Raw genomic sequence first — 23979 nt, forward strand, 5'->3', positions numbered from 1 at the left:
TGTTCCAATTGGGTTGAGTTTTTTCTTGCCCCGATGTGTGGGATCCGAGCCGAGGATGTCGCTGTGGCTTGTGCAGCCCTTTGAGACACTCGCAATTAAGGGCTATATTAGTCAACTTTGATTGATTGAACGTGACAAGTTCATTGATTTACAATGAAAATAATAGGCACCCCGGAGCGACCTGCTGGATCTGGTTGGGCACTTTTACCGCCGTTAAAAAGACGTATCCAAACACAGATTTTGGATTTCCACTGTCCTCTGGCATCAACACACAACTTTGCTTGCCTGTTGCAAGAGATGCACGCACACACACACACACACACACACACACACACACACACACACACACACACACACACACACACACACACACACACACACACACACACACACACACACACACACACACACACACAGATGCTCTTACTTCAAAGCAACGATGGCTGTCTCTGTGCAAAGCCAATTTGCTCTCACTAAGTTGCCTCTCACCCTCAGCATATAAATAAGCCTGGCAGTGAGCGGTCAGGGCACACACTAACCGCCTGTCAGATTGCATGAGGACAATAAAGTTGTCTGTCCCACACACACACACACACACACACACACACACACACACACACACACACACACACACACACACACACACACACACACACACACACACACACACACACTCATGACGGATACTGAGACACTGATGCTGATGAGACCCTCAGACCTGTGGCGGCACAAACAGTCGACTTGTTGTATTGATCGTAAATGTTGGACTTCTTTAAGCTGCAGTTTGATGAGGTGTTCAAACATTGTCCTCGGCGGGCACAAAGGGACCAAAGAACCCTGACTTTATTCATCTAAATCCGACATTGCACGCACGCCGTCATCAATATACATCTTGACCCGTCGGAAGGAGTGCGTTTGATTGCCGCTCCCAGCTAGTGTTTCACCCTCGTTTTACCTTTCAGACGAGATTTTCCCGTAATCCTATTAAAGTCTTGCCGCTAATATGGGAAGCGGAAGCCGATGATTTCAGTTTTTGATGTGGGAGTGTGTGGAGGCACGCTGAGACGCCGCCTCGCCTGAGTGCAGGCTCAGATTGAATACCGCCAAAGTCACCCTGATCTCGCCGCCTTGTCCTCCAGGTGTCGTCTCGCTGCGGCGTGATGAGTGTGAGTGTGTGTGTGTGTGTGTGTGTGTGTGTGTTGTACATCGCACAAACAAAGCCGTTCATCTCGCCATGCGGTTTGCACATCAGAGGCTAACAACAGTTAAGTGCTTCGAGGAGTCTTAAGCATCTGTTAATAAGGATTATATGGGGTGGAACCAAGCTATAAAGTCAAGTAGCGCGGACGGCGTACGACTCAAATGTTGCCTCGAAGGGGCCCGGTCAGGCGATGATGATCTTATTACGTTCCACTCAAGCTTACTTGTGTACTATTTGTACATTGGGATTAGAGATGGGTACCGAGTTCCGTACTTTTAAAGGCACCGACCGAATTCTGTCGGTTAGGATTGTAAACGATAAACCGATAGGACCGGGTATCCTGGTCGAGAAGTGGCCGGTTCGGCTACGTCCTTGAGGGAAAACACGTAAACCGGTTATCGCGCCGAACTAGAAATCGGTTGAGGGATTTTGTCTTTAAAACAAGACAAGAGCTAGGGTTCACGCGCTTGTTACGTTACTCAGGTAACAGGAAACGACAGACCTTCTCATTTCAATGCGTTTTCTTTATTTTCATGACTATTTACATTGTAGATTGTCACTGAAGGCATCAAAACTATGCCACCTGTGAAGTGAAAACCCTCATCGAGAGAATGCCAAGAGTGTGCAAAACAGTAATCAGAGCAAAGGGTGGCTATTTTGAAGAAACTAGAATATAAAACATGTTTTCAGTTATTTCACCTTTTTTTGTTCAGTACATATCTCCACATGTGTTCATTCATAGTTTTGATGCCTTCAGTGACAATCTACAATGTAAATAGTCATGAAAATAAAGAAAGCACATTGAATGAGGAGGTGTGTCCAAACTGTTGACCTGTACTGTAGATACATGGACCAGATGTCGTGCGAGACTAGCAATCGGTGGACAGTTTGTCCAAGTTGAGAAGTGGCCGTTTCGGCTACGTCCTTGAGTCCTTAGGTTAACCGAGTGAAAACACGTAAACCGATTATCGCGCCAAACTAGAAATCGGCTGAGGGTTTTTGTCTTTAAAATGAGACAAGAGCCAGAATTCACATGCTGGTTCTGTTACTCAGGTAACAGGAAACGAGAATAGACGTGTACAGTACAAGCCAAAGGTTTGGACAGACCTCATTTCAATGCGTTTTCTTTATTTTCATGACTATTTACATTGTAGATTGTCACTGAAGGCATCAAAACTATGACACCTGTGAAGGGAAAACCCTCATCGAGAGAATGCCAAGAGTGTGCAAAACAGTAATCAGAGCAAAGGGTGGCTATTTTTATGAAACTAGAAGATAAAACATGTTTTCAGTTATTTCACCTTTTTTTGTTCAGTACATAACTCCACATGTGTTCATTCATAGTTTTGATGCCTTCAGTGACAATCTACAATGTAAATAGTCATGAAAATAAAGAAAGCACATTGAATGAGGAGGTGTGTCCAAACTGTTGACTTTACTGTAGATACATGGACCAGATGTCGTGCGAGACTAGCAATCGGTGGACAGTTTGTCCAAGTTGAGAAGTGGCCGTTTCGGCTACGTCCTTGAGTCTTTAGGTTAACAGAGTGAAAACACGTAAACCGATTATCGCGCCGAACTAGAAATCGGCTGAGGGTTTTTGTCTTTAAAATGAGACAAGAGCCAGAGTTCACACGCTGGTTCTGTTACTCAGGTAACTGGAGAGGAGAATAGACGTAGATACATGGACTTGGCGTCGCGCGAAACTAGCGATCGGTGGACAGTTTATCCGGGTTGAGAAGTGGCCAGTTCGGGTACGTCCTTGAGTCCTTAGGTTAACTGAGTGTAAACACGTAAACCGGTTATCGCGCCGAACTACAAATCAGTTGAGGGTTTTTGTCTTAAAAACGAGACAAGAGCCAGAGTTCACGCACTGGTTATGTTACTCAGGTAACTGGAGACGAGAAAAGACATAGCTACATGAACCGGATGTTGCACAAGACTAGCAATCAGTGGACAGTTTATCCGGGTTGAGAAGTGGTCGGTTCGGCTACACCCTTGAGTCCTTACGTTAACCGAGTGTAAACACGTAAACCGGTTGTCGCGCCGAGCTACAAATCAGTTGAGGGGTTTTGTCTTTAAAACGAGACAAGAGAAAGGGTTCACACGCTTGTTACGTAACTCACGTATAGATACATGGACCGGATGTCGCGCGAGACCAGCAATCGGTGGACAGTTTATCTTTGAAACAATGCGAGCGTCACGGCTGCCCACCAAATAATTAACCGCTAGATATGTAACTTCAACACCGCGGACCGTCCCTGTACTCCGTCCGTCAGTATTGTACATCCCAAGGAATGGCGGCTCACTGCTCCCCTCACCCCCCAGGGGGTGGAACAAGGGGGTGGGTCAAATGCAGAGAGTAATTTCACCCCACCGAGTGTGTGTGTGACTATCAGTGGTACTGGACACTGGCCGAGGGCGGAGTCGGCTCTGTTGGTTGCTTTGTTGGGTCTGCTCCTGTCTCTGGCCATGCTCCCCCCCACCTCAGCAGACGATGGCGTTTTGTTGTTGTTGTTGTTTTACTTTTGTAGCTGTATGTAGAAATGGCTGGTTGCATTAGCACTGCTCTTTTAATGTCTTTAATGTCCTTTGTGTTCTTTGATGTTTACCCTCTTACACACGTTTATGTGTGCTATGGCTATGAGTTCTTTTCCCCCTTGGCCTCAGTCTGGACCCCCCTCCCCAGAATTTAATTGTTTCTCCCCTTTTTTGTAAGGGGCGCCAGAAGTTTGCAGACCCGTTAGCGATCCTGTTCTGTCTCTCTGTAATGTTTGTCTGCTCTTGAATGGGATTGCGCTGGAAATCTTAATTTCCCCTCGGGTATTATTAAAGTATTTCTGATTCTGATGTACTTTATTTGAGTAATGATGTTGTCATTACTGCCACAAGTGGTGGAAAAGTGTATTACAACTTAGTACAGCTGTGGCCCATAAGGACCACAGTACGAAGAAACACGGTACTAGATAATACTTGAAAATGACACTCAGAAGTGTTAGAAATCAATATTGTGACAAGAAACTATATGTTATTAATAAACAAATAAATTTATTTACACAATAAAACACACAAAAGTACCAAAAAAGGATGTGAACTGTGAAAGGTACCCTTCCCCACGGACTGATGGTTTCAACAAGTGCCGAGGTCCATAAGCCAGAAGTTATTACTTTTGAAAAATGACGATCACGTAATTAAGCCTGTGTGAGCGCCATGGCAACAGGCTCAACAAATGTGTTAATTCCCGCTAAGCTAATTAAACGCTGCCTCTGCTGCACTAATGCACTTAAAAAAAAAAAAATAAAATAATAAAAAAAATTAAATCCAACACCAGCTTCTGATTGCACTTCAATCCCGCTGCTCTGTTTAATCCTCGGACCTAACATGCTCCTTGTCTGCCCGTGCAAGATAACCTCTCCGCCTCCATTTTTGACAACGCGTGGTTTGGGGGGGGTTGACTGGGCTAACCAAAACGCAGAGACGGTTGCAGCCCAGCTCCACAAGGGGGCGCTGTTGGTGTTCCCCCTTTCCGCCTTGCCTGCGTCTGCCTGTGCACCTTTCCCTAAAAACGTCTTCTTCCTGAGCCTCCAGATGATATCAGACATGGATGGAAATTATGTTGTTGCTCGGAAGCAGGGGGAGAATATTAGCAACAGCCCCCTCCCCTTGGTTAAAATGATCTGGGGGGGCATTGTGCTGGCGGCATAAAAGGGGTGCCTGTTAATTTCCGAGCTCAGTGGCGAGGCAGTCATTATCTCTGGATGGGCATCTACAATAGATAATCACCCTGGAAAAAAAAAAAAAAAAAAAAAAAAAAAACGGAGTTCAAAATGAAAATACTGCTTTCAAGACAGCGAGAATGTTGTTGTATCTTCTCGTATCGCCGTGGAATGTCCAGGTGTGATTTGGATCGACTCCCAGCAAGATCATTTATTCATTTCTGTCTCGGCTCGTAATTCTAGATTAATTGCTTGTTTTTGATCTCCTTACCAAAATGAGCCGGCCGGCGGGGGAGAGCAGACGGACGGTGTGATGTTTGATTGGGAATAAACGGCCGACATTAGGGTTGTACGGTATACCGGTACTTAGGGCTGGGCGATATGGACGAAAAAGTATATCTCGATATATTTTTACTTAAACTCGACATTCGATATATATCTCAATATATTTTTCGGTGAAAGTACACATATAAAGATATACATTTTTGAGCGGTATTCAGTGAAACTGAAGTGAACGACAACTGTAAGATGGGTGTTAACAGCACAGAAAATAAACTGCTTACGTAGCACAGAAATAAATAGAGAAATATTATTTCTACCTAAAATAAATAACATAGCTGTACGAATAAACAAACTTAGATTAAAAAAAAAATTTTTTTTTTGTCACAACAGGGTTTTCGCAGCTTACTGTGTGGTTCAGTCTTTCGGGATGCAGACGGACTACTCCGGACAAAGCGTGCAGGTAAGAACATGATTTATTCCCAAAAATAACGCGAAGTACCAAAAACAGAAAACAATCAAAAGGAATAATGTGCTGATCGCTAGTGATGGGTCCGGCAACACCGATGCATCGGCGCATGCGTCGAGCTCATAGAGCAAAACCCTTTGTCGGTGCGCGTACCGCTTTTAGAAAGTCACGTGACCGATCATGAGCTGTTTTGGTCACGTGACCGATATGCGAACTGTGTCGCACTGACGCTATGGCGTCACATTAGTGCCAAAAATCCGAGCGCATAAAAACTGTTATCGCGCGCTGATTCTCCACTTCGTGCGCGCGCGCGACACCCTTTTGCACGCGCGCGTGGTGCCTTTTTGCGCGCGCGTGGTGACTTTCTGCGCACGCGCGACGCCTTTCTGCGCGCTCTTTGTGTACTCCTGGCATCTCTCCTCGCGCTGTCATGTTTCTTTTTGGCACTTTGGGGGCGGGTATGCTTAGACGGCCCCTTCTTTCTGATTGGTCAGGCGAAAAATGCTGAAAAATGCTCAGAGCCAATCAGAAGTATAGCAGGGCGGGTCATTGTCAATATGTATCAAGATTTACGGAGGAAGAAGTGGATAAAAAAATGTCGCGCGCTGATGAAGGTTATTTCATACCACATAAACACAATACAGGGTAATACAAAATGTGACCCAAATAAATAATAAGACAACAAACACCATAATCACATCTTTCAGCCAGAACTGGTCCACCAGCAATAACATCCAACCATAACATTATTTTATATTTTCACTTCTTCTTGAACATTTGTTTTCTAATTTATGGAATTTCTTTTGATTCAGCCATAAAATTAATTAAATAATCTTAGAATTTTTTTTTTTAAATGCTAAAAATAGCTTTTAATAATGTATTCTGAAACAGTTTAAAATAATCAGAGAACTGATTAACACTGACCCTACACAACTATGTTGCACAATTAAGTCTTTTTTTTTTTTTAAGCGAAAGAGGTAATTTCAACAGGTACAGCATCCTATGTCATATCTACATGTAATAAAATTTGTAACAAGGCAAACCGTTTGTAAATTGGTCGAAAATCGAGCAAGTTATGGTAATTTAATTAGTACATGTACCATTGACATCAATGTAATGATTGAGGCTAGCTGTCCGAGGTAAGATGGCTTCAACGTTGCTACGCTGGAGAATGATTGGTCATATGAAAAATGCTCACAGCCAATCAGAAAGGAGGGGCCGTCTAAGCATACCCGCCCCCAAAGTGCCAAAAAGAAACATGACAGCGCGAGGAGAGATGCCAGGAGTACACAGAGAGCGCGCAGAAAAGGCGTCGCACGTGCGAAGAAAGGCATCACGCGCGCGCAAAAGGGTGTCGCGCGCGCGCACGAAGTAGAGAATCAATTTCCAGGTCCACAAGCATCCTCATTCACAACACGTTCTCTTAGATTTCCATGTTATGATACATGTTCACATTATTTATTGACTGTATCTAAAAAAGACAAAAAATATATTTTTATTTAAATGAAGTTATGAAATAATCCTAAATGAAATACAATGACTTGGTTTATATTATTGTATACACTAGGTCAGTGGTTCTCAACCTTTTTTCAGCAATGTACCCCCTGTGAATTTTTTTTTAATTCAAGTACCTCCTAATCAGAGCAAAGCATTTTTGGTTGAAAAAAAAAAGATAAAGAAGTAAAATACAGCACTATGTCATCAGTTTCTGATTTATTAAATTGTATAACAGTGCAAAATATTGCTCATTTGTAGTGGTCTTTCTTGAACTATTTTGAAAAAAAGATATACAAATAACTAAAAACTTGTTGAAAAATAAACAAGTGATTCAATTATAAATAAAGATTTCTACACATAGAAGTAATCATCAACTTAAAGTGCCCTCTTTGGGGATTGTATTAGGGATCCATCTGGATTCATGAACTTAATTCTAAACATTTCTTCACAAAAAAAAAAATATTTAACATCAATATTTATGGAACATGTCCACAAAAAATCTAGCTGTCAACACTGAATATTGCATTGTTGCATTTCTTTTCACACTTCTTTTTGACAGACATTTTAGTGACAAACCTGAGCTTGTGCTTCACTGAGTTTATGAACTTACATTCATATTTTGTTGAAGTATTATTCAATAAATATATTTATAAAGGATTTTTGAATTGTTGCTATTTTTAGAATATTTAAAAAAAATCTCATGTACCCCTTGGCATACCTTCAAGTACCCCCAGGGGTACGCGTACCCCTATTTGAGAACCACTGTACTAGGTCATAAAATCAGTGTCAGTTGAGTCGGTCCATAGGTTGCCTGTAGGGATTTTTAATGTCCAGCAGATGTCAGTATTTAGTGACACAGTATCGACACAGTATCAATACAGTTTTGCAATGTGTCGAAACGCTTCATGACGCCTCATCAACCCATCACTACTGATCACACTCGAAACTAAGCTACCACTTAGCATGGACTACAAACAAGCAAAACTTACGTAGACAAGGCTACCACTTAGCATTGGCTAGGAGACAAGCAAAACGTACATTGACAGGTTGCATGAAGCTAACAATGACGCCAGCCCGATTGACTAGCAAAGGCAAGCTTAAATAATGCCTCTGATTAGTGCTCGGGAAGCAGGTGAACGGGCGAGCACTAATCAGAGACAGGTGAACACAATGAGCAACCATGGCAACCAAAACAAACTCAGAGGTGCAAAAACAGGAACTCAAGGAGTCCAAAACTAACAGAAAATACAAAACATGATCCGCACCACGGATCATGACACATTTGCAGGCAGGCACTTTTTAATTCCCTGTCCTGGTTCGATGACCCGCCCTATCTTGCCTCTGATTGGCCTGTCCCTAACCAATCGTGACTCATCATAGTAAACAACCAACCAACCATGGATGTTCTTATACGTGCAAGCACGTCTTGAAAGGATGAAGGGGAGGGGCTTAATATAGAATAGAATAGAATAGAAAGTACTTTATTGATCCCTGGGGGAAATTCAGCCAATGGAGGGGTGCGGGGGGAGAACAAGGGACACAACAAATAAGCGGCATTTGGTCATTTTAACGTGAAATAAATTATATCGATGTTACGATATTTTCTTAATTCATATCTTGTTTAAAAATATATCGATATCCCGTTCTCAAACAATGGCAATAAAAACTCTTCTGATTCATATATCTTACAAACTTGATATATCGCCCAGCCCTGGTATAGTATCGCGGTACTAATGAATCAAAAACGGTACTATACTCTGTTTGAAAAGTACCCACACGACGGCGCGTCGTCACGTCGGAACTCTCTAATAACTAAAGTTCCTTGGGTGAATAATGTTAACTCACTCCACCAGTATGTTTTAGCGCTTACATGGCGAGTTTACTGACAGATAAGTAAGAACTTTGCACTACTTTATAGTAGAAATGGGAACAGCGGAGGATGAATGTCCCATAAGAAGAAGATAGAGAAAAAGAAGAAGCTTATCGACTACGGTGTCGACACGGACTGCAAAGGCGGACCCGCACAATTTTTCAGGATTTATGCAGATCCTAAATACAGGTCAGCAGGTACCAGAAGGTAAGAAAAGTTGCTTTTGCGTAATATTGCGAAACAAAATGTCAGATAATATGTCTTACTAAGTACACAAACCATAATAATACTTGTATGTTTAATGTGCCGACAATCCTTCAAGCGGTGCGGCTTCATAGCTTACCAAAGTCGTACTTAAACATTTTGATAGACTTTTGAGCGCCGTGTGTTATGTTCTATATTTTCGATGGAACATCTAAAATGTTAGTGCTGTTTACTTGAGACATATTGCCGTCATAGTGCAGCCTACACTTATCTCTTATATTTGACTGCCATCTACAGGTCACACTTATCATTACACCATGTACCAAATAAAATAGCTTCGAGGTGGGTATGCTCAACCAAAATTATTCCTTACATTAGGCGCACAGGGTTATAATGCGCCGTGTTGAGTTTTGAGGAAAAAATAAGGATTTAAAGTGCGCCTTATAGTTTGGAAAGTTTGGTAATTCACGATCTTAACGATTAATTCAGTGTTTAACCATAGGACCGCGACGCGAGCGCCCTCCAGAGGGCCCTGCAAAAAATATGCGCTCCTTAGCGGTTCTCAGTTGCAATGCATTTTTTCCACCACTTGGGGCAGTAATGACAATATCAAACACATGGAAGAAGTCATTGAGAAGTTTGTGAAGCGCAAAAATTATGACCAAAGTGGTGAAGCTCGGGCATTTGAAGAAAAAAAAAAAAAAGAGGAAAACTGTCCAAATAAAGAGAGGAAAACTGCCCCCCCCCCCCCCCCCCCCCCCCCAAAAAAAAAAAGAGTAACAAAGTGCACAAAGCGCTGCCACGCAAGTCCAAAAATGCAATTTAAAAAATCAAGACTAGAAAATGGATGGATGGACTACATTTCCAGCATTTGGGTACACTACATTTTACATTTAGATGTCATCAACCAACCTCTTTTGGTTTGCTTTCTGACAATTACAGTCCAATTTAATGTACCAAAGTAAAGTAAAATTCTATAACATGCATGCAAAGAACTCAAAAAACGTTAGTAGCTCTATTCCATAGCCATGCCCCCTCGGGAAATATACTTCCTGTGTTGTGACCTCTGTTTACGACCTCTGTTTACATGGTCATGTCAAAAATATATTTCCTCGCCGGCTACTAATAAATGCTCTTGTCCGGGGGGGCTCTTGAGTCCCATGCGGCTCTATAGTGCCGCCCTAGTGGCTCCCTGGAGCATTTTTAAAAAAAGATTGAAAATGGAAAAAGATGGGGGGGAAATCATTTTTTTGTTTTGGTATGTTTTTTGTTTGAAAGCCCAATTGTTAGAAAGCCCACTGTTTAATATGTTTGTGTGTATGCTTCACTGATGAGACTATTTGGTGAACAGCGTTTTGTCCTACTAAATTCGGCGGTTCTTGAACTCACCATAGTGTGGACTGTGACGCAACAGTTTGTTTACATGTAAAATCTTCCACTCTTTTGTCTCATTTTGCCCACCAAATCTTTTATACTGTGCGTGAATGCACAAAAGGTGAGTTTTGTTGATGTTATTGACTTATTGGGGTGCTAATCAGGCATATTTGGTCAGTGCATGACTGCAAGCTAATCGATGCTAACAAGCTATTTAGGCTAGCTGTGTGTACATATTGCATCATTATGCCTCGTTTGTAGCTATATTTGAGCTCATTTATATCCTTTACTTTTATGCTCTCTGTATTTAATTTATATTTGCATGTCTCATGACACATTATCTGTATGTAATATTGGCTGCATGTCTGATAGTTGTTTGTGTGCCGTGTTGTTCCAGACCACAGCAAATGTAACCCAGCTTCCAAAGATTGTAATAAATCCAATCTTTTGCAGCCTGGCGTTTTCTTTAACTTGGACACGCGCAACATTTTGACCAAAAAAGCAGCATCACATGTTATGTAGACCACAACGATGTGGTTTGGACGTATAAAACAATTACAAACCCCGTTTCCATATGAGTTGGGAAATTTTGTTAGATGTAAATATAAACGGAATACAATTATTTGGAAATCATTTTCAACCCATATTCAGTTGAATATGCTACAAAGACAACATATTTGATGTTCAAACTGATAAACTTTTTTTTTGTTGCAAATAATCATTAACTATTGAATTTGATGCCAGCAACACGTGACAAATAAGTTGGGAAAGGTGGCAATAAATACTGATAAAGTTAAAGTTAAAGTACCAATGATTGTCACACACACACTACGTGTGGTGAAATTTGTCCTCTGCATTTGACCCATCCCCTTGTTCACCCCCTGGGAGGTGAGGGGAGCAGTGGGCAGCAGCGGTGCCTATAAAGTTGAGGAATGCTCATCAAACACTTATTTGGAACATTCCACAGGTGAACAGGCAAATTGGGAACAGGTGGGTGCCATGATTGGGTATAAAGGTAGATTCCATGAAATGCTCAGTCATTCACAAACAAGGATGGGGCGAGGGTCACTACTTTGTCAACAAATGCGTGAGCAAATTGTTGAACAGTTTAAAAAAAAACTTTCTCAACCAGCTATTGCAAGGAATTTAGGGATTTTACCATCTACGGTCCGTAATATCATCAAAAGGTTCAGAGAATCTGGAGAAATCACTGTACGCAAGCAGCTAAGCCCGTGACCTTCGATCCCCCAGGCTGTACTGCATCAACAAGCGACATCAGTGTGTAAAGGATATCACCACATGGGCTCAGGAACACTTCAGAAACCCACTGTCAGTAACTACAGTTGGTCGCTACATCTGTAAGTGCGAGTTAAAACTCCCCTATGCAAGGCAAAAAACGTTTATCAACAACACCCAGAAACGCCGTCGGCTTCGCTGGGCCTGAACTCATCTAAGATGGACTGATACAAAGTGGAAAAGTGTTCTGTGGTCTGACGACTCCACATTTCAAATTGTTTTTGGAAACTGTGGATGTCGTGTCCTCCGGACCAAAGAGGAAAAGAACCATCCGGATTGTTATAGGCGCAAAGTTGAAAAGCCAGCATCTGTGATGGTATGGGGGTGTATTAGTGCCCAAGACATGGGTAACTTACACATCTGTGAAAGCGCCATTAATGCTGAAAGGTACATACAGGTTTTGGAGCAACATATGTTGCCATCCAAGCAACGTTACCATGAACGCCCCTGCTTATTTCAGCAAGACAATGCCAAGCCACGTGTTACATCAACGTGGCTTCATAGTAAAAGAGTGCGCGTACTAGACTGACCTGCCTGTAGTCCAGACCTGTCTCCATTGAAAATGTGTGGCGCATTATGAAGCCTAAAATACCACAACGGAGACCCCCGGACTGTTGAACAACTTAAGCTGTACATCAAGCAAGAATGGGAAATAATTCCACCTGAAAAGCTTAAAAAATGTGTCTCCTCAGTTCCCAAACGTTTATTGAGTGTTGTTAAAAGGAAAGGCCATGTAACACAGTGGTGAACATGCGCTTTCCCAACTACTTTGGCACGTGTTGCAGCCATGAAATTCAAAGTTAATTAGTTGCAAAAAAAAAAATAAAGTTTATGAGTTCGAACATCAAATATGTTGTCTTTGTAGTGCATTCAATTGAATATGGGTTGAAAAGAATTTGCAAATCATTGTATTCCGTTTATGTTTACATCTAACACAATTTCCCAACTCATGTGGAAACGGGGTTTGTATAATATGACCCCTTGAACTGCAGGGAAGTTTATTTATTCGACCTAATTTATTTGTAGAAGGGTACTGATCTTTATGGGTCAGGGTGACATACTACTGGCACATGTTACTTCTGCGTTAGTGTTTGCCTCGCAATAGCAATTGTGTGTTTGTTCGTGGTTCCTTTTGAGCAGAGGTTTCTAACCATTTGCCACCGCAGGCCCATATTTTGTGGCCCTCTACTTAACTTCCTAGTTTAGTGTAATTGCAGCCCGCGCACTCTGGGCGGCTTATAGTTAAATATGTTATGGCAGTCTTAAATCCCGATATGCGCTGAACAATAACGCTGCAAACACAACAAATACAGCACAACCAGAGGTGTCCAAGTGGGGATGTCGCCCCGGGGCCCCTGGGCTTTTGTAAAGAACTGTTGCCGTCATTTAAATACGTAAGTTATAAAAACAACATCATAAATGTTGAACTAAAATATGTATGGGCGTCAAAGAGCAATAATAAGGTTGCTTGAATGAAATGAAGAATCAAAAATGCTGACACAGACGTCGTAACGTCATCAAAGCTCACCTTTAAGCACTCACACACACAACACTAGCATTTTTTGAAACAACATATATGACATACATGAAAGGTGAAAATAGAATATATCTATTTGTGGGAGCACAGGAGGAAGTACAAGTTTCACTTCTGCATCTCATTTTGTGTTGCCTCTCAACTGCGGTGCATTCAAGGACCCTGGATTAAAGTTAGAAACAGAGGCCTCACTAGGTTTTAAAGACAGGGGGACGCTACACCCCGAGGAGATGCACTCATTGTTATACAGCGTATTAAATAGATTGAGGAAGCCGGCTTTGTATCGCAGCAAGTTTTTAATTTTGATGAGAACGGACTTTTCTGGAAAAAAAAGGTGCCTGAGCGGACTTATTTCGTGTTCAGAGGTGCCTCTTCCGAGGCACACACAAACACACACAGCCTCTCGCTCTAGCCCCCATGCCTTCTCTTCCTCTGTCTGTAGACATTTGCCGATAATTTGCTGTATGTGGATTTTACTTTTTAATTTGTTTATTATTGTAGCAATATGGTTGTTAAAATTAACGATGTTTGTGATTCCTGATCGTTTGTGAGGGCACCAAAGTGACTTTTGTGTGTGCGCCCCTTGGCAGAGCAGCGCATACAGCACAGTTCAGCTTGTTGTTGTTGTTGTTGTTTCGGCTTGTCAATAAAGAGACAGTTGATTCATCACTTCCTCTTTATGTTTGTTTTATAATTACGTTTATATTGTGTTCAAATTGTACAAACCTGAACTAAAATGCAGACTTTTGTCGAAGCTAGAAGCCATTATTCAAAATGACTAAGTTTCTTATGGAGAAATTTGTTTCACTATACAACATTTTTGATTTACGAACCCTGTTAAAGAACCAATCAGGTTTGTAAATCAAGGTTCCACTGTAAAATCATAAAAATAATACAAATAATGACATTATATGGGAATCTACTCACCTCTACACGGAAATGAAAGAAAAATAGAGTGACTAATGGCAGGGTTTTACCTAAATTAATTTTCTGGCAATTTCACATTAAATTTGTTGGTAGCAAACCTTTTGTTAAAAATATACAAAACCAAAATATTATTTAAAAATGTTCTAGTCTAGATATGTTAATTCCATTTTTAAAGGGGAAAACCTAATTGAGGTTTTGTTTGTTTTTTACATGTGTTTTAAAAAGTTGGTTTCAACCAAATTCATGCAATAGCTAGTTTGTTAGTGCATGTAAACATACCAAGAGGCGGCAATGTTGGTTTTAGGGTGGCCCTTTAAGATTCTATGTGTGTGTATATTTGGTGAGCACAACAAACACACAAAGAGCAACTCCCTGTAAGCATGCGGAAGTGTTTCTGACCATCTCTGGGGAAGGCAACAGTGTCCAAATATAATTTTTTTTACAAAACTCAAAACCAGTGAAGTTGGCACGTTGCGTAATTCGTAAAAAAAAAAACAGAATACAATGATTTGCAAATCCTTTTCAACATATATTCAATTGAATAGCCTGCAAAGACAAGATATTTAATGTTCGAACTAAGAAACTTTTTTTTTTTTTGCAAATAATCATTAACTTAGAATTTAATGGCAGCAATACTTAGCAAAAAAGTTGGCACATGGGCATTTTTACCACTGTGTTACATGGCCTTTCCTTTTAACAACACTCAGTAAACATTTGGGAACTGAGGAGACCAATTTTTTAAGCTTTTCAAGTGGAATTAGTCCGGGGTCTCCCTTGTGGTATTTTAGGCTTCATAATGCGCCACAGATTTTCAATGGGAGACAAGTCTGGACTACAGGCAGGCCAGTCTAGTACCTGCACTCTTTTACTATGAAGCCACACTGTTGTAACACGTGGCTTGGCATTGTCTTGCTGAAATAAGCAGGGGCGTCCATCATAATGTTGCTTGGATGGCAACATACAGTATGTTGCTCCAAAACCTGTATGTACCTTTCAGCATTAATGGTGCCTTCACAGATGTGTAAGTTACCCATGCCTTGGGCACTAGTACACCCCCATACCATCAGAGATGCTGGCTTTTGAACTTTGCACCTAGAACAATCCGGATGGTTCTTTTCCTTTTTGTTCCGGAGGACACGACGCCCACAGTTTCCAAAAACAATTTGAAATGTGGACTCGTCAGACCACAGAACACTTTTCCACTTTGTATCAGTCCATCTTAGATGAGCTCGGGCCCAGCAAAGCCGGCGGCGTTTCTGGGTGTTGTTGGTAAATGGCTTTCGCCTTGCATAGTAGAGTTTTAACTTGCACTTACAGATGTAGCGACGAACTGTAGTTACTGACAGTGGTTTTCTGAAGTGATCCTGAGCCCATGTGGTGATATCCTTTACACACTGATGTCGCTTTTTGATGCAGTACCGCCTGAGGGATCCAAGGTCACGGGCATTCAATGTTACGTGCAGTGATTTCTTCGGATTCTCTGAACCTTTTGATGATATTCCAGAACGTAGATGGTGAAATCCCTAAATTCCTTGCAATAGCTTGTTGAGAAATGTTGTTTTTAAACTGTTGGACAATTTGCTCACGCATTTGTTCACAAAGTGGTGAACCTCGCCCCATCCTTGTTTGTGAATGACTGAGCATTTCATGGAAGTTGCTTTTAATCATGGCACCCACCTGTTCCCAATTAGCCTGTTCACCTGTGGGATGTTCCAAATAAGTGTTTGACAAGCATTCCTCAACTTTCCCAGTCTTTTTTGCCACTTGTGCCAGCTTTTTTGAAACATGTTGCAGGCATCAAATTCCAAATGAGCTAATACTTGCAAAAAATAACGTTTTCCAGTTTGAATGTTAAATATCTTGTCTTTGCAGTCTATTCAATTGAATATAGGTTGAAAAGGATTTGCAAATCATTGTATTCTGTTTTTATTTACCATTTACACAACGTGCCAACTTAACTGGTTTTATGGTTTGTACATTCAATTGAACATTTTTAATGACTTTTAAGGTCTGCTATACTCAGACTCACCATAGCTGCTGGTAGAATTTGCTTAATTTAGTCATGTGGTTCGATCGTGACTCACCCAGACTCCACCTGCAGCGGGCCCCGGTTCAATTGAGTTTGAGACCCCTACTTTTGAAGACGTCGTTAGAGGCGGAACTAATTGTTTCCTACATATCTTTCCTCGCATACGCGTCAACGCGAACAGAAGTCGAAGCAGACAGTTTAATCTTGTTAAGTCTGATGATTTTTTTGAATATATATATATTTTTTTATCATCGATATGTTTATTAATTTTAACAGTTTTTATAAGACATCAATCACTACCGCTTGTCCCTTTTTGGGGTGGCGGGGGGTGCTGGAGCCTATCTCAGCTTCATTCGGGCGGAAGGCGGGGTACACCCGGGACAAGTCGCCACTTCATCGCAGGGCCAACACAGACAACATAAAGAACAAAAACAAAGAAAACAAAAACAAAAAAATTCTATTCATTTGATTAGAAAAAAGCTTTGATCAATAATATGTTAATTAAATTAATCATTTAATAAGTGTAATGAATAAAAAATTATAAAATCCGCCAGGAACTTTAAATACACGGATATCGTTTCCGCACGGCCTCTGCAATTCAGCGCACATGAGCGTCCAACAGCAGAGATTTTTTTAAATTTTTTTACAGAATTTTCTAAATTACTCCACACGTGTTAAAAATGCTATTTAGCAGAACAATGTTTATTTATTTCAACTATTTTTCCTCTGTAGATAGCTAAAATAATTATTAGTTGCAGCCCGAAATATTACTAATAACTGCAATCTGTGCAATTCCGGTACGAATTGCGTGTGTATGTCACCGCTGAAACGCGCGAGCGGAACTGAAATGCTAACGTTGGCATGCTAACAGTTAACATGTGTCACATACCAAGGTGTATGACTCTGGGGTAAACAGTTGCAAAATGAGCTAAAAAAAACCCGTTAGCACACTAAGTTTAGCATGCCAGCACTTGAGTAACAAGAGCAAGGAGCACTTTGTCTTTGGAACCGTTCAAATTTGTTGAGAAATGTGGAGTATGTAAAAGTTTGTATATTGCTGTAGAAGTCTCCTTCTCGCGGGGTGGGTGAAGTACTCACGTCAGCTGGATACCGGTGTTCTGATGTAACAACTGGTTTTATTTTTCCATCAAGCACTTGCATGATACAACTTTTCAGTCCTTCTTTGTCTCGTGCACTCCAAGTCTCTCTCCAAACTTCCCTCCTCTCCTGCACCCGGCCGCTCACTCTTAAAGAAAACAGATGATTAGATTATCACGTACCACCTGTGAAATCTAATCACCTGCCAGCTGTGTCTCGCCGTCCCACACATGCCCCGCCCCTAGTGGATGGTGCTCCGCCCTCAACACCATTGACAGAGGCGGTGACCTTTGCTCCTGCAGCGCGCTGATCACACTCTCCCTCCACAATTGCCTATACATTTTCAATAGGGGGAAATTCCTGGTAATTCCGGCCAATGCGGAAATTTTCGGATCCGGGAAACATGCTGGCTTGAAAGACAGATATTTTGATAGTGGAACGGTTGAAATCGGATGAAAAATGTGGGAGTAGTCGAAATAGGTTGGACATACTGCAATTGAAATATGGGAATTCCTGGTAATCAGGGAATTTTCACAACCTGTAAACATATTGGCTTGAATGTCCAGGGTGAGTGGAGTGTGCTAAAAGGGTGTAAACGGATAAAAAATGTGGGATATGAAGAGGTCTGTAATTTTCATTTTCAACGGGGAACATTTCCTGGTAATGCCAGGAAAAACGAGAATTTTTGGAACCGGGAAACATGTTGGCTTGAATGTCCAAAGTGAGTGATGTTGGAACGATTAGAATCGGGTGAGAAATGTGGGAGTTGTACAAGTTTGAAAAATGTCCCATTCATTTTCAATGGGAAAAATGGCCTGGGAAACCCGGAATTCCTGGTAATTTGGGATACTTTGGTAGAAGAAAATATTAGCAACGGTGTCCTGGCCGAGCCGAACGTTTTGATCTTTGAACGGGTCCGATACCATGAAAACTGCGGGAGAAGAAGGCCGTCAAACTTTTACGCACTCGCTGAATTAGACTTAGACAAACTTTAATGATCCAGAAGGGAAATTGTTCTCACTAAATAACATGCCTTTTGGCATTCACATAATAAATCAATAAATAATAATTGTGATGTTTGTAAAAGTTCTCCATATTCACTTCATATTTCTACTGTTTGTGGATAAAAAGCAAAGATTCACAACACCGTCTTGCATATTTTTAAAGTAGATTTTCACAAAATATCAAAAGGTATAAACGGCTCATTTCTACCCCGCCGAGTCGGTCCTGTGCATGCAGCTGAGTCATTTCCTCATTCATTTATGAATTATGCTCAATTTGATGTAAAATACCAAATGCAATTATTTTCTAACATGTTATTTCAGTTTGATTTATGCCTAAACGGGTACGTTTTGAACGTGTAAAAACAAGCTCTTAAAACAGTGATGAGTGAGAATAGATTTTTGCTGTGTTTGATTTTATGTACTGAAAGTTGTTTTTCTTGGACTTTGTTAAATTATGGAAAAATCTTCTGGTAATTTTCCCATAATATTTGACCAGAAAATGGATATCACAGGAGAGCCCGACTTTGAAGCTATGAATGGAAATCACAGTGGAGGTTTATAAAATGGGGAAGATAACGACTTTTATTCATTATAAATTGGAGAAATGTACTTCATACTGGGAAAACTGGGTCAATTATGTCACGCCCCATAGGCCTGATTTTATTCTCTCGAATTAGTGATTGTACTATGTAAAAAAGATTACACCCTATTAGGGTTGTACGGTATACCAGTACAAGTATGGTACCGCGATATTAATAAATCACATTCGGTACTATACCGCCTCTAAAAAGTACCGGTCCCCGCCCTGCCTTTTTTTTAACGAGCATGACGGCGCGTCGTCACGTCATGACATAGCTGGTTTTACAAGCAAAAGAGCATGTTCGGCAGCGCACACACACAGAGTACTTACAAACAGACACAGTGTGTAGACAGAAAAGGGAGAACGGACGCATTTTGGTCTAAAAACTAAAGATAACCACTGAAACGTCCTCAGGAAGAGGTGCCTTAAAACATGGCTCGCTAGTTAGCAGCTAACAATTTTAACTACTTCTAAATCACTAATTCTCACCTATATGGCGACAAATAAAGCATGTTTCTTTCAAGTAACATTATCATTGGAGGACGAGGAATAGCTAAACATGCTTCACTACACACCGTAGCTGACCGGCGTCAAAATGTAAACAAACGCCATTGGTGGATCTACACCTAACATCCACTGTAATGATACCAAGTACAGGAGCGTATCTAGTCGATACTATTATGGTTACATCAAAAAAATGTTAGCACCACAAAATCTTTTTTTAAATTTTTTTTATTGATATTATGTTTATAAACTCAGTAAATACATCCCTGGACACATGAGGACTTTGAATATGACCAATGTATGATCATGTAACTCAGTGACGTGCGGTGAGGTTCATGGCTGGTGAGGCACTGACTTCATCACAGTCAGATTTACAAACATATGAACCCTAAAGAGTATCTTATTCACCATTTGATTGGCAGCAGTTAACGGGTTATGTTTAAAAGCTCATACCAGCATTCTTCCCTGCTTGGCACTCAGCATCAAGGGTTGGAATTGGGGGTTAAATCACCAACAATTATTCCCGGGCGCGGCGCCGCTGCTGCCCACTGCTCCCCTCACCTCCCAGGGGGTGATCAAGGGATGCGTCAAATGCAGAGGACAAATTTCACCACACTTAGTGTGTGTGTGTGACAATCATTGGTACTTTAACTTAACTTTAACTTTACACATACAAACTATAGCACACAAAAAAGCACACTTAATAAAAAAACGTTATTATGGTCTTACCTTTACATATAAGTGCGGGAACAGTGGTGTTCGTGTTGGAGGAGTTGTGAATGAATGAAATATGAAATCCGTGCTGCAGTCTGCAGGTGTACCTAATGTTGTGTCCCTGCAGTCGTTCACGGCTCCTCCGGCGCGAGCATTGTTGTTTTTGCACTTTTTGGCTTCTTGTTAAGTGACTTTTTTTGGGTGGATTCGGTCTTGCACGTGGAGGGTTTGGGTGTGGGCTTTGGTTGGTGTGGCGCTCCCGTCGGGGGGTGCATTCTGCGGCGGGGGTGCATTAACCGGCACCAGGAGGCGGGATTACTGCGAGCCTCACACAGTGCGTCTTCGCAGCAGTTTTATGATTGCTCAGCACAAGAAATACTTTACACACATACAGTTGTTGACAAAATACACTGTACATTATATACCTCAGCTAACTAAACTATGGAAATGTATAATATAATTCATATAGCAGTACGGTCTCACTGCACAGCAGGCCAGCAGTTAGCCGAGTCCGCAATCCATGTTGAGGCACAACTGAGTGACGTGCCTCAACTGGTATTTGAATGGCAAATGTGAAAATTCAGCGATTTTGAATAAAAATAATCTAAAATTGGTGAAGTTAAATGGAAAATAACTTTTTAGTATAATCACTGAATACATATAACAATTTAATTAATTTTTTTTCTTTTAACATTTTTTTTCTATCCATGATGGCAGGTGAGGCCCTGCCTCACCTGCCTCCAGTGACCGTACGTCACTGATGTAACTACTTGGTATTGGATCGATACCTAAATGTGTGGTATTATTCAAAACTAATTTAAAGTTTGTAAACAACAGAAGAATAAGTGATTATTACATTTTAACCGAAGTGTAGATAAACATGTTAAAACAGAAAATAGGCAGATATTAACAGGAAATGAACAAATAGATTAATAATCAATTCTCACAGTTTGTCCCTCATAATGTTGACAAAATAAAAAATGATAAATGACACAATATGTTACTGCATACGTCAGCAGACTAAATTAGGAGCCTTTGTTTGTTTACTTACTACTAAAAGACAAGTTGTCTTGCATGTTCACTATTTTATTTAAGCACAAACTTGCAATAGGAAAAATATATTTAATGTACCCTAAGATCTTTTGTTCAAATAAAGACAATAATGCCATTTTTTGTGTTCACCTTTATTTAGAAAAGTATCGAAATACAATTTGGTACCGGTAGCAAAATATTGGTATCGGGACAACCCTACTCCCTATATGTTTATATTATTAAAACAATTTTTTTATATTTATTTCATTACTATCTGTTGATATTATTTATTTAATTTTTTATATTTTAGTATTTTCTTATATTATTTAATTTATTTGTTATTATTAATATTATTTTTTGTTTGTTTTTTTTTTGCTGTTTTTTTATTTTTTTGAGGGGGTGAGGGGTGGCGCCATTGGGATATAAACTAAATTATTATTTTGACATTCGGGGCAGACAATAGATGTATGATGCATGCAAATATGATGTAATGGATAGGAATGTCTGATGCTGGATGTCAATAAAAATTAAATAAAAAAATAATAATAATTATGGAAAAAAATCATGTATGAAAGTGCAGATGTCAACAAAAATCGCTCATAGAATTTGTGGCCAACAATCAAATTCCTCAATTCAACGCGGCACACAACACCGGAAATGTGTCCCGTGAAAACCCGTCCGACCGGAACTCTTACGCTAAAAAAAAAGTTCTGTGGGTGAATTATGTAAACTCACTACAATATCCAAAAAATAGGATCCAAAGAAAATTACTTGAACGCTCACCTCAGACGCATTTACACTGAGTTGGCCCTCCGAGTCACAACGTTGACGGCTTTCTACTTGGCTGCTAATCATATTCGGATGATTATAATCCCAACACTGTTAGTTCCGTTGTAGTTGTCGTTCTAGAGCAGGGGTCGGCAACCCAAAACGTTGAAAGAGCTATATTGGACCAAAAATACAAAAAACTAATCTGCCTGGAGCCGCAAAAAATTAAAAGCCGTATATAAGTCTTATAATGAAGGCAACACATAACGTAAGTGTCTATATTAGCTATAATAGCCTACTATCAAAATGACTATGTGTGTCGTTGAAGGAAATGTTGAAATGTAATATTTATTTACACATTTTTACAACATTAGAAAACATTACTAAATCAGAGGCTACTCAGAAGGTGAGATAACTACTGGAAATTACTGGCTTTTAATGGCCAAAGGTATGGCCAATTTCTGACCAAATAAACAAGGTGGAGTTGTTATATGCAAATGACCACTCCTCACCACGCCCCATTCACGCCGAGTAAACCTTCATCCCCGTAATATATTATATTATATTAATATAATGTATATATAAATTGATATATTTGGATATTAAGAGTATGTGAAAGTTTGATTCCTACCTTGTTTACTTCCGTGACGACCTTAAGGTTTTGTAATCAATCAGAAATATCAAGCAGCTAAAATGAGAAAAAACATGGATAAGTGTGGAGAGTGTTTGACATTTCTCCCATCATACATACTAATGGATTTGAATAGGTGTAATTCTGAAATGTTTTAATGGTGTTTGGACGTTTTTCATAATATCCACAAAGTTCAGTGTTATGGGTTGTTAGTTGCATTTTTTTTTTGGGACGATGACTGGGGAAGGTTGTTTGGATTGTGTTATAGAAGTAAATGCTGCACTTTCAAGGGTCATTGATCTTATTTACTCACATTGTCCACAAGATGGCAGCAAATATGTATCATACAGAAACCGCCTGGTATTTAAAAGTAAGATGTTTTGTTGAACAATTTTCTTTACACCATGACTCAGGAAGGTTGTTAAGATTGTGTCATATAAGTAAATGCTGTGCTTTCAAGGGTAATTGACCTGGTTTACTCACATTGTCCACAAGATGACAGCAAATATGTAGCATTCAGAAACCGCCTGGTATTTAAGACTAAGATGCTTTGTTGAACAATTTTTTTTTACACCATGATTAAGGAAGGTTATTTGGATTGTGTCATACAAGTAAATGCTGTACTTTAAAGGGTCATTGATCTGATTTACTCACGTTGTCCACGAGATGGCAGCAAATATGTAACATAAAGAAACCGCCTGGTATTTAAGAGTAAGATGCTTATTTGAATAGGTTTTTTTTGCACCATGACTCGGGAAGATTGTTAAGATTGTGTCATACAAGCAAATGCTGTACTTTCAAGGGTCATTGACCTGATTTACTTATGTTGTCCACAAGATGGCAGCAAATATGTAACATACAGAAACCGCCTAGTATTTAAGAGTGAGATGCTTTGTTGAACTGTTTTTGTTGCACCATGACTTGGGAAGGTTGTTAAGATAGTGTCATACGAGTAAATGCTGTACTTACAAGGGTCATTGACCTGGTTTACTCACGTTGTCCACAAGACGGCAGCAAATATGTTGCATTCAGAAACCGCCTGGTATTTAAGAGTAAGATGCTTTGTTGAACATTTTTTTTTACACCATGACTAGGGAAGGTTGCTTGGATTGTGTCATACAAGTAGATATGCTGTACATTCAAGGGGTCATTGATCCAATTTACTCACAATGTCCACAAGATGGCAGCAAATATGTAGCATAAAGAAACCGCCTGGTATATAAAAGTAAGGTTCTTCGATTAACTTTTTTTT

The 23979-nt window shown here is 40.3% G+C and overlaps 1 protein-coding gene across 1 annotated transcript in view; it reads right to left on the reverse strand.

The window, feature by feature from the left end:
• Positions 1-17512, reverse strand: part of lzts1 (leucine zipper, putative tumor suppressor 1) — a 144067-nt gene extending 126555 nt beyond the window's left edge. Inside the window, exon 1 of the mRNA XM_061980550.1 lies at positions 17495-17512. The gene's annotated coding sequence lies outside the window, so the exon portion shown is untranslated. The remainder of the gene's footprint in view (positions 1-17494) is intronic.
• Between the last annotated feature and the right edge of the window lie 6467 nt (positions 17513-23979).

The sequence above is a fragment of the Nerophis lumbriciformis genome, linkage group LG20 (genome assembly GCF_033978685.3).
Source record: "Nerophis lumbriciformis linkage group LG20, RoL_Nlum_v2.1, whole genome shotgun sequence".
Taxonomy (NCBI): Eukaryota; Metazoa; Chordata; class Actinopteri; order Syngnathiformes; family Syngnathidae; genus Nerophis; species Nerophis lumbriciformis.